Genomic DNA, 12516 nt, shown 5'->3' with positions numbered 1-12516 from the left:
AGAGAAAATAATTTCAATTTTTGTAAAAAGTGACTGGATTTCCCTGTTGACTTATAACCTGAGAAACCCATGATTCTTGGTTACATTTTGCTTTATTTTGTTCTTTTTTTAAATTTTTTAATATTTATTTAATTATGAGAAAGAGAGAGAGACACAGTGCGAGCAGAGGAGGGGCCGAGAGAGAGGGAGACACAGAATCCGAAGCAGGCTCCAGGCTCGGAGCTGTCAGCACAGAGCCCGACGTGGGGCTCAAACTCACGAACGGTGAGATCATGACCTGAGCTGAAGTCTGACGCTTAACCAACTGAGCCACCCAGGCGTCCCGTTATTTTGTTCTTTACAGGGTTTGTCACCCCAGTTTCTTTCCTAAGAATCTTTTTGGCAATATTTTAATAACCTTCGAAAGTAATCAAACCCCACAGTTCTGATATATTATCATCTTTAATGCATTTAAGACCCCTCCCCTCATCCCTGACCATCATCCCAACCCAGACGCAAGATGTGTACCCCCACAGCGTGCATATGCGTTCTATGACCTTGCTCAAACTCAGTGTTTGGAAGAATTGATCCCATCATTAAACCCTTCTTGTTTCCTAACTTGGACAGTTAACGTGATGTCATTTGTGACTGGCATCTTTCAATTAGCATAGTGTTTTCAAGTGGCATCCACGAGAAAGCATGTATGTTACTCCTTTTCCCGGCCAAACAGTATTTCACTGCAGGGATATCCAGTATTTCGTGGACCCCATTTGACCTCTGAAGCAAAAGCACATCACTTCCAGTGCCTAAACTACAGTCAACTTGGAAATTGCTGTCCTATATAGTTTCTGTCGAGTAGTTAGAATAAATGATGTCTATTTTTTAAACAACTCGGGCACTTCCGCAATTTATAGGGGAGGAAAGCGAGAAAAGGCTTGGGGGCCAATAGGAAATTTCTGTATTTTTCTATTGTTTCAGAAAGGTGGAATTCTCTGCCAACCAGAAACGCGTTCCCACTCGTTCCCTGCGACCACACATCGCCACGTACCTTGCGAAGCCCTGAGAAGGCAGCTCCTCTACAAACACGGGATCGGCTTTTATAGTTGCCGCTGTTAACCAAACAGATGTTCTCAAAGCATCCCTCCAACCGCTGACAGGACTTGGAAAATTGCTGTCCCTTTATTGGTTGCTGAAGCCAAATAAAAATCAAATTAAAGTTTAATTCACCTCATAATTTTCTTCATGGCAGTTCTGCCCGGCCAGCCGCGAGGCACAGCCCGCTCCCTCCTCCTCCGTGGCCGCGGGTCACCTGCAGCCCGAAGCCCCCAGAGGTCAAGAGTTCCTCTTTCCTCCGCCAGGGGCCCAGTGTGGGTGGCATTGGCAGCTGGGCGAAGGGCCACAGCTTAGACCAAGAGGAAAGAACATTAGAAGCTGCTGGATGATACCAGAGAGGACCTCCCTCCTCTCCTCCCTGGGGTCTCCATGGTAACCGTGGAAAGCTGCTAGGTATTCCGGCCATGGGACCTGGGCCAGGCATAGTCCCCAGCCTCCTGAGGGGCACTAGCCCACAAACACTGAGGCCTACAGCCACCTAAGCCCCGTCCATGCCTACGTGCCTTATATCCAGGACACGGGGGCTCAGCGAGTACGTTTTCTCTTCAACTAGTACACGAACGAGTGAATGAAGAAATGGGACTCATTTTCCAGCTGTTTCCTTTGTAAAGAGTCCCCATTCTTCCTTCCTTTTTACCCTCTGGGACCTCGAGGGCACCGTTCCAACTCCGGCAGAGGGTGCCACACCTACCGGGGGTTAAGCCCTTGCCACTGACTGTGTAAACTCAGACTTGGGCTCTGCCATTTGACACGCATCAAGCGCCGTACCAAGGCAGAACGCGGACTCCTTCGCGTAAATCAGACGACACACAAAGACGAGGGGAGGATCGTGAGGGAGGCAGGGGTGGTGGACACTAGTAAGTTCAAGGACAAGAAATGCCTCAGGAAAAGCTATTGCAGTGACACGAGAACTTCAGAGGTAAAACCCAACAGGGCTACAAATTCCCCCTCAGAAGTGAGGCCTGCTCAACCCCTCAGCCGTTCACGTACCATCTCCGGGCCCGCACAGTGGACGGGGCCCCCCAGAAATGACAGACACCTGAAGGCTGACAGACAGGGGCCTGCAGGCAGGTAGGGGAGGCCACGTGGAAAGGGGCTGTCGTGCCACAGTGTGAGGAGGGCGTCAGCAGAGACACAAAGTGCGGCCAGTACAGACGGGGGTGCCTGTGGGATGCTCAGCGGGAGTGACACGAGACTGGGTGGGTTTGGTGGCTTGAAGATGAGATCAGGAGGGGCCAGGAACAGGAGAATGGAGAAGAGGAAATAAACGACACAGGGCGGTCGTCCGTTGGTCTTCTGTCCCCATCTGAGGCAGGAACCACCTCCACCAGGGGTTCCCCCCTGCCAAAGTCTTCAAAGACACTCTGAACGTATTCGTGTCTGCGTTGATCTTTGCACATATGAATGGGACTTTTTCTTTTTTTTCTTATTTTTTTTACATTTACTATTATTATTATTATTATTATTATTTTGAGAGACAGAGCACTAGTCAGGGAGGGATAGAGAGAGAGGGAGACGCAGAATCTGAATCAGGCTCCAGGCTCCCAGCTGTTAGCCCAGAGCCCGACGCGGGGCTCGAACTCGCAAACGGTGCGATCGCGACCTGAGCCGAAGCCAGACGCTTAACTGGCTGAGCCACCCAGGCACCCCTAAATGGGGCTTGCTCTTAGAGAGACTCTGATCATGGCATATCTTTCAGCATAAGTTTAAGGAGAACAGGATGGGGAAATTAGGCCATTGTTAAAAGCTGGTTTTCTCTGTTTTATAACATGTAATGCATTTTCTCAAACTGTATACAAACTAAACAACTTAGGTTTTCCTCTCTCATGGAAGTGGCTGAGCAGTTAAGCATTCTGACTTTAATTCACAAACCAGGAAGTCTGTCACGGCAGATCGTCGTGAGTTTTCAGTTTGGCCGCTGACAGAGAAATGTATTTTCTGCGGTCTCTTCCTCTCCATACCCTGTCCTGCTTCCCGTATTCTTCAGAGCTGGCAGTAGACATTGACCGTTGGCAGAATGTAGCCCCACGTTTGAAGAGCTGAAGTTTGCTCTGCAGGTGGTCCTGAGCCAGGGAAGGGCTTTCTCAGCGAGTTATGGTCACATGGCGGCTATGTGCGGACTGAGTGTCACTCACCGAGACAGGTTTTTCTCCTTCTGTTCTTTTCCCCTGCTTTTTAAAAAGTTTAGCTTTATCTGGACGAGACCGGGCTTACTCCAAGGTAAGTGAAGAAGGAGAAAATCAGGGAAGGAAAGGAAGGAGGAAAAGTTGTGGGAGAGGTGGGAGAAAAAAAGATGGGCGGGGGGCGGGTGGGAAGATAACAATAATACTATCACCAGCATTCTTCGCGGAGCTAGAACAAACCATCCTTAATTTTGCATGGAACCACAAAAGACCCTGAACAGCCAAAGCAACCCTGAAAAAGGAAAACAAAACTGGAGGCATCTCGATTCTAGACTTCAAGCTGTACTACAAAGCTGTAATCATCAAGACAGTACGGTCATGGCACAAACACAGACACGTATGCATCAATAGAACAGAACAGAGAACCCAGAAGTGGAACCACAAATGTATGGCCAACTAATATTCCACAAAGCAGGAAAGAGTATCCAATGGAAAAAAGACAGTCTCTTCAGCAAATGGTGTTGGGAAAATTGGACAGCGACATGCGGAAGAATGAACTCGGACCGCTTACACCATACACAAAAATAAATTCAAAATGGATGAAAGACCTTTATGTGAGACAGGAAACCATCAAAATCCTACAGGAGAACATGGGCAGAAACCTCGTTGACTTTAGCCAGAGCAAGTTCTTACTAGACACGTGGCTAAAAGCAAGGGAAACAAAAGCAAAAATGAACTACTGGGACCTCATCAAAATAAAAAGCTTCTGCACAGCAAAGTAGACAATCAGCAAAACGAAAAGGCAACCGGTGGAATGGGAGAAGATATTTGCAAATGACATATCAGATAAAGGGTCAGTGTCCAAAATCTATAAAGAACTTATCAAACTCAACACCCAAAAAACAAATAGCCCAGTGAAGAAATGGGCAAAAGACATGAACAGACACTTCTCCAAAGAAGACATCCAGATGGCTAACAGACACAAGAAAAAATGCTCAACATCACTCATCATCAGGGAAGTAAAAAAAAACCACGATGAAATATGACTTGACACCTATCAGAATGGCTATAATTAACAACACAAGAAACAACAGGTGTTGGTGAGGATTCAGAGAAAAGGGAACACTTTTGCACTATTGGTGGGAATACAAACTGGTGCAGCCACTCTGGAGAACAGGATGGAGATTTTTCAAGAAACTAAAAATAGAACGACCCTATGATCCAGCAATTGCACTATTAGGTATTTACCCAAAGGATACAAAAACACAGATTTGAAAGGGCACCTGCACCCCGATGTTTATAGCAGCATTATCAACAATAGCCAAACTATGGAGAGAGCCCAAATGTCCATCGACTGATCAATGTATAAAGAAGACGTGGTGTATACACACACACACACACACACACACTGGAATATTACTTGAGCATCACCAAGAATGAAATCTTGCCATTTGCAATGATGTGGATGGAGCTAGAATGTATTATGCTAAGTGAAATAAGTCAATTAGGGAAAGACAAATACCATATGATTTCACTCATATGGGGAATTTAAGAAACAAACAGATTAACATATGGGAAGGGGGGAAAGAGAAGAGAGGGAGACAAACCACAACAGACTCTTAACAATAGAGAACAAACTGAGGGTTGATAAAGGAAGGTGGGTGGGAGATGGGCTAGACGGGTGATGGGCACTAAGGAGGGCACTTCTTGTGATGAGCACTGGGTGTCGTATGTAAGTGATGAATCACTAAATTCTATTCCTGAAACCAGTACTGCACTGTATGTAACTAAAAAAACTTAAAGAAAAAAAGATAGTACTGACTTTCTAGGATTGTGTTAGGTCCTACCTCAGGGCCTTTGCATTGGTCACCTCCACTAAGAACTCGCTCTCCTCAATGTTGTTACTGTCTCAACGCACTTCAGATGTCACCTCACAGTGAGGCTGTTTTGATCTCCCTCTATAAAATTCACACCTTTTCATCATTCTCTAATCCCTTAACCGGTCTATTTTTCCCCATAGCCATTATCACCACCTGCCATATCATGGTTTTTAGTTTGTTTTTCTTCCCTCCAAGGCATGTAAGCTTCACCAGCACAGGAGTTTTCCTTTTTATTTTTTATTACTATAAATTTTTATTTCAACTTTAAAAATACATGGAGCCGAAGCGTTTGCAAAACTAACTACTACAGAAATAAAAGCAATATCCTAGGAGATAGGATATATAGGATTATTTCACTTTACTAATATAAACATCTGAAACTCTCTGTGTTTTCTTTTTAATGTGTCAGTGATTAACTCAGCTCTGCCTAAGGTATCTGTGTAACATCTTGGAAATTGTTAAAGTATATTATCTGACATTTTCTTTCTTTTTTCTCTTTCTAAAACTTTTTTGTAATGTTATATTTCATTTTTGAGAGAGACAGAGACAGAGTGCAAGCAGAGGAGGGGCAGAGAGAGAGAGAGGGAGACACAGAATCCAAAGCAGGCTCCAGGCTCTGAGCTGTCAGCACAGAGCCCGATGCGGAGGGGCTCGAACCCATGAACCGTGAGATCGTGACCTGAGCTGAAGTCGGACACTCAACCGACTGAGCCACCCAGGCGCCCCTCTTTTTTCTCTTCTTTTCTTAAATTGAGGTATAATTGGCAGCTAACGTTATATTAATTTCAGGTGTACAACGTAATGATTATTTATGAACATCACAGAATGATCCCCACAATAGGTCTAGTGAATATCCATCACCATACACAGTTATAGAAAATTTTTTTTATGGTGATGAAAACTTTTAAGATCGGGCTGACAACTTTCAAATATGCAAGATAGCATTAACACCGTGCTGTACCTTAGACTATTACCTACTTATTTTATAACTGGAAATTTGTACCTTCTGACCCCTTCCCCCAATTCACCCTACCCCCCCCCAACCTCTGGCAACCACCACTCTATCTGTGAGTTCAGGTTTTTAATTTGGTTTTAGATTCCGCATACAAGTATATACATATATAGAGATACCTATATGTATGTATATTTACATACTTCTTTATCTATTTATCTTTATCCTCTTTATCACAACTTCTTTATCGATTCACCCATCATTTGGTTTGTTTCTTTGGTTGTTTCCATCATCTGGTTGTTGTAAATAACGTCGCAATAAACATGGGGGTGCATAGATCTTCTCAAGTTAGTGTTCTTGTTTTCTTCAGAGGAATACCCAGAAGGGGAAATGCTAGATCATACGGTAGGTCTATTTTTAACTTTTTGAGGAACCTCTGCGCCGTCTTCCACAGCGGCTGCACCAGTTTGCATCCCCAGCGACACCGCACAACGGTTCCCTTTTCTGCACACCCTCGCCAACACTTGCTGTTTCTTGTCTCTTTGACACTTGTCATTTCCTCACGGACGTGAGGTGATATCTCACTGTGGTTTTGACTTGCATTTCTCCGCGAATTAGTGATGCTGAGCACCTTTTCACGTACCTGTGGGCTATATGTATGTCTTCTTTGGAAAAACGTCCGTTCAGACCTTCTGCCCATTTTTTTAATCAGATTGTTTGCTTTTTTGCTGTTGAATTGTATGGGTTCTCTACGTTTTGGGGGTAGTAAGCCCTGAATGGATATTTGATTTGTAAATACCTTCTCAGTAGTGTGCCTTGTAATCTTGTTGATGGTTTCCTTCTCTGTGCAGAAGCTTTGACGTCTGACGTAGTCCCACTTATTTAGCTTTGCTTGTGTTGCCTTTATTTTGGGTGTCGGATTCAAAAAATGATGTTAAGGAGCTCACTGCCTGTTTTCCTCTAGGAGTTTTATGGCTTTGAGTCTTGCATTCAGGTCTTTAATCCATTTTGAGTTAATTTTGTGTATGGTGTAAGAAGTGGTCCTGTTTCTTTCTTTTGCATGTGGCTGTCCAGTTTTCCCAGCATCGTTTATTGAAGAGACTGTCCCCAGAGGGACTTTTTCGATTACATTTCTTGCTGCATTCCAAGCATCTAGAACACTGTGTTGCATGTAGTTGGTGCTCAATAAGTATTTGTCGAATGGATGGGTGAGAGGTCTAGGACTCCTTAAGAAAATAAAACAGGGGCGCCTGGGTGGCTCAGTTGGTTAGGCGACCGACTTCAGCTCAGGTCTTGATCTCACGGTGGGTGACTTCGAGCCCTGCGTCGGGCTCTGGGCTGACAGCTCAGAGCCTGGAGCCTGCTTCGGATTCTGTGTCTCCCCCTCTCTCTGCCCGTCCCCTGCTCACGCTCTGTGTCTCTTTGTCTCTCAATAATAAACATAAAAAAAAAAAAAGAAAACAGAACAAAACCTTCCTCCTCCCCTACCCAATCTCACAATGCCTCTGGGAAGAATGAGAATTTTGATGTAAAATCTTTATCTCCTGGAGAGAAATTATTTTATTTGCTTATAGTTCGAACCTTACCCCCCTTTTCATAATTTTTCCATAACAGCACCGCAACCCCCCAGAGAGAGAGAGAATTCACGGATGCGTGTGCCCTATCACAGGAATCCTTCTTTCTTTCAGAGCCATCCTTTGGGACAAATCTTATATCTGCAAGGCAAGGACAGTGATGATTCCTTACCACCTCCCAGAAGAGGACAGGGAGAATCCAGTGACAGAGGAAAGAGTGCGAGGAGAGACAGAGCTCACATCACAGAGATCCTGGGGGGATGTCATTTTCTACCTTCTTTCTAAGGTTTCTGTAAAAAGCTCCAGATTTTTCTTTCTGAGTTGTGGCCGCTTTCAAGAGTGTAAAATCCGAGCCACGGTGGCTGCCACACGATTTCACCTCCGGCTGCTGGTGTGAGATGCAGCGATGGGGCTCCGGGCGTTGACATCTAAGTCGCAGCCCTGGGGAAGAGTGCAGTTAGAAATGAGGGCTCTCTGATGTAATGCTGATGCCAGTGAAGTTTGGGGCTTTGTGCCATGACTTTAAGCAATTCAGGCAGGGAAGGTTGAGGGAGCTGATGGAAAGGAACAGCAGCAGAAGGAGGGGGAGATCAAGACTGAAGAAGAGGGAGAGAACAAACAGAGGCGACTCGTGCTATCTTTAATCCACGTTAAGTTCACCTGCTACCTGGTACAGGGACCAAGGGAAATCTTCAACTTAGTTTTTGGTCAGTGTAGGCCGGTGACCCTCAAATCTACACTTGGAGCAACTCTCCATCACTCGATAACATTTTCTGCCCAGCCTACCTTAGTTGGTATAAAGAATTTGTGGGGCGCCTGGGTGGCTCAATCGGTTAAGCGTCCGACTTCGGCTCAGGTCACGATCTCACAGTTTGTGGGTTCGAGCCCTGCATGGGACTCTGTGCTGACAGCTCAGAGCCTGGAGCCTGCTTCGGATTCTGTGTCTCCCTCTCTCTCTGCCCCTTTCCCAGCTCACATTCTGTCTCTGTCTCAAAAAGAAATAAACGTTAAAAATTTTTTTTAAATAAAAATAAATAAATAAATAAATAAACATTAAAAAAAAAAAAAGAATTTGTAGGGGTGGCTCAGTCGGTTAAGCATCTGACTTCGGCTCAGGTCATGATCTCATGGTTCGTGGGTTCAAGCCCCACATCAGCTGTGCAGACAGCTCAGAGCTTGGAGCCTGTTTTGGATTCTGTGTCTCCCACTCTCTGCCCCTCCCCTGCTCGTGCTCTGTCTCTCTCTCTTTCAAAAATAAACAAATGTGAAAGAAAGAAAGAGAAAGAAAGAGAGAAAGTGAGAAAGAAAGAAAGAAAGAAAGAAAGAAAGAAAGAAAGAAAGAAAGAGAAAGATAGATAGATGGGGCGTCTGGGTGGCTCAGTTGGTTAAGCGTCTGACTTCGGCTCAGGTCATGATCTCACTGTTCATGAGTTTGAGCCCCACGTCAAGCTCTGTGCTGACAGCTCGGAGCCTGGAGCCTGCTTCAGATTCTGTGTCTCCCTCTCTGTCCTTTCCCCACTCATGATCTGTCTCTCTCTGCCTCTCAAAAAATGAATAAATGCTACAAAAAAAAAAAAAAAGAATTTGTTATGTCATGAACAATTTGTGTGATTTTTGCCCCCAGGTTCCTGGCATGGAGCTTCTAACATCCTTGGGATTTCCCAAGTGATACAAGTGCCTTTGTTACTCATGAGCCCTGTGGGTCACTACACTATCATTAAGTTAAAGAGATGACTCACCAGATAGCTTCAGAATGGGAGCTGGTCACCAGGAAGACTGAAACCTATGATTAGAGGGTCTTTAGTTGGGTCTTTGAGCTGGCCGAGGCTCCAGGAAGGGAAGGAAGGCTGGCGATTGAGTTTAGTCACGGGGCCAGTGATATACTCAATTATGCCTATGTAATAATACTCTGGACAACAAAGCTCAGTTGTTGATGAACAAAGCTCCTGGTTGATGAACACTTTGATGTGCTGGGAGCATTATGCACCCTCACTCCATGAGAAGAGGGCACAGGATCTTCCCAGACCTCTCCCTGTGTGTCTCTTCATTTGGCTGTTCCTGATCTGTAGGTATTTTTCCACAATAAAGCTGTACTTGTAATATAGCTCTTTCCCGAGTTCTGTCTGTTGTTCTAGCAAATTATCAAACCTAATGTGGTCAAGAGGGCCCCTAAATTAATAGCCAATCAGCCAGAAGGGCAGGTGGCCTGGGGACCCCCTGAATTTGTGGCTGGTGTATGAAGTGGGGGCAGTCTTGTGGGGTTGTGCTGACTCCGAGAAGTGACCACCAGAATTGCACTGCGACAGGCCAGCGGGTGTCAAAATACCCTACTTACTCAGCATAAATGTCAACTCCCTGGTGAAACCTTCCTTCCTTGACTACCCCAACTTGGGTGCTCCCTCTCTGTCCTTTCATAGCAATCTGGTGCTTCCTCTGTTACAGCACACATCCTATTTTTGCACACACAGAATTTTTCTGGTAAGGAGTCTGCTTCTCCACCCATCTAGGCTCCTCCAGGGCAGGGCTGTGTCCCGCTCCCTGTACTGCCCGCCCCCCCGCCCCCCCCACCTAGAATCATGCCTGGGGCACAAGAAGTTCTCAGCAAATGTTGGAAGAGCAACTGGGTCGTGAAAATAATTTTTTTATGAAAATAAATTTTTGAGAGCCATCAGCCCAGAATGGATGCCACATGACAGAGAGTACATTTCTTATAACTTCATTTAAAAAAAAAAAAATGTATCTATCTGTATTTAAAAAACAAAGTTACAGGCGTGCCTGGATGGCTCAGTCGGTTAAGGGGCTGACTTCAGTTCAGGTCATGATCCTAGAGCCTGTTTCAGATTCTGTGTCTCCCTCTCTTTCTGCTCATGCTCTGTCTCTCTCTGTCTCAAAAATAAAAACATTAAAACTTTTTTAAAACAAAGTTACACAGCAAGTAAATTTCTCACTTCTGACCCCAAGCCCCACAGCAGAAACATACCCCTCCTTGAACAGGGTTGTGAACTTTGGGGTCCACCGGTGGGCGAATGAGTGGAGGTTCAAATGTGTTTATTTAATGAGCTAGACACTCCCCCCCCCCCCCCGGGGGGCAGTGATGTCTATTTCAAACACCTCCCTGTGTATTTAGGCCTGGAGGCAGGTGAGGAGATACAGTGAACAGTCCTAAGCAAGTTACTGGTGCCCCGTCCACAGAACAGAGAATCACAGCTACTCTGGAGAAAATGCCAAGGTTGTAGGGAAAACCGACGAACCTTCTTGTTAGCGTTTCCTCTGCAGGGCTGCAATTCAGCGCCATTGTGCACAATTTCACACCCAACCCCAGCTTCCAAGAATCCCTTCGCACATTCCAACCCATCTTAGCCCGGGGCCTGGCCCGGTTCCCAGCGGGGGGCCTCCCACCCGCCTCTTCTTAAAGCCTCCTCCTCGTCCTCCCCCTCCTCCCTCCCTCCCTCCACGGAGCTGCAGTGGTAGCAGCTAGCTTTCCGCGTCTGTAGCTGGTGACAAGGCGGAGGGAGCGACAAGAAGGGTTATATTCTGGAAACTTCTGGGCTTCAGCTCGCACGAGGATGGCTAGTGTCTAGAAAGGACGAGGTTCCACAGAGGGTACAGGTTGGAAATTCAGGGGCAGAGGCTTGTGGAATGGGGCTCCAGCTCCATGAAAGAGGGAGGGGAAGGGAACGGGACAGGTGGGAGGTGGGGCTGGCCCCACAGGAAGGCTGGGTTTGGGGATAACTAATGCAATTACCCTTTTGGAATTTAGCTTAGAAGATGGAAGAAAGAGACCCGAGGTGACGAGCTTAAACGTGTTGTGATCTCCCCAGATGTAGGACCGCAGTGACAATGCAGAGCTGTGAGGCAAGGGCTGGGTGGCAGGGACAGCAGGAAGCCAGCCTGCTTCTCTCCCCTGACAGATCACATCCCTGGCTCAGGAAGACCTAGGAACCGGGAGAAGAAACCACCAGAAACTGGATTCATTTTATCAGTGTGTGAATGGCTTCCCGCTCTATCTCTGGCCCTCAGAGCAATATTGTCTGGCATTTTCTCAAGCTTCCAGAAGACTGGGAGCCTCGATCTGGCAAGGCCTCGAAAATTAGCTTGAGACAGACACTGCAGTAATACTCCCGTATTACAGGCTTTGCCCCCGTTTGGTATCTCAAGCAGGAAACCCACACGCATAGGGATGCTCTAGGCTGCTCTCTCAGGAGATGATGTAAACAATGAATTCTAAGCTGGGAAAACTCACCAACTTTGTAAATGACTTTGAACTCTTCTCCCTGCTTTCTCCTGCTGGCTTCTTTCCTATATAGTTAGAAGTAAAGTCAAGAATAAAGTCTGGATTTTTGCAAACTCACCCATAGACAGTTACCAGCAGTGCTGAGTGGCTATTAGCACTCATTGAGAAATGTCCGCTGGGGGGTCGGAAAGTACCTTCATTTTCTTACCTCCTTGGCCCAGGAAGGATGACTTCTGGCAGCCAGCTACGTCCCCGGTTTAAAGGCAGAACCACTGGGCGCGAAGCACCTGTTCTCGGATCCCGTGGGCAGCCATGCGCAGAGACGCGGGCTGGCTGAGGAGGAGGCTCCTTGGTGCTTCTCAATCAGCGTGTTTACACGGCCCATTTCTACCGGGCGTGGAGAGGAGGGCAGGACTCTAACACTAGAAATGCTAGAAGCGATGTGTACAGTAAACAGGCGGGGTTGGTGTTTGCCGAGTTCCTCTTGCTTCTTTTCATCTTGATTGCATGCTGGTGGCGGGTCGGCCAGTGGTTTGCTATATAGTTTATACTTAGGTTATTTTTATCTGGTTGGTAACTGTCAGTGATTACTCGCCCTGATATAAGCTTACGCAAGGAGAACTATTTCTTGTTACTCACATTAGCATTACTGCTTCTGTTG

This window comes from Herpailurus yagouaroundi, unplaced genomic scaffold (assembly GCF_014898765.1).
Source record: "Herpailurus yagouaroundi ecotype Mexico unplaced genomic scaffold, PumYag 205, whole genome shotgun sequence".
Lineage (NCBI taxonomy): Eukaryota > Metazoa > Chordata > Mammalia > Carnivora > Felidae > Herpailurus > Herpailurus yagouaroundi.
Note: the sequence above shows the minus strand (reverse complement) of the source record.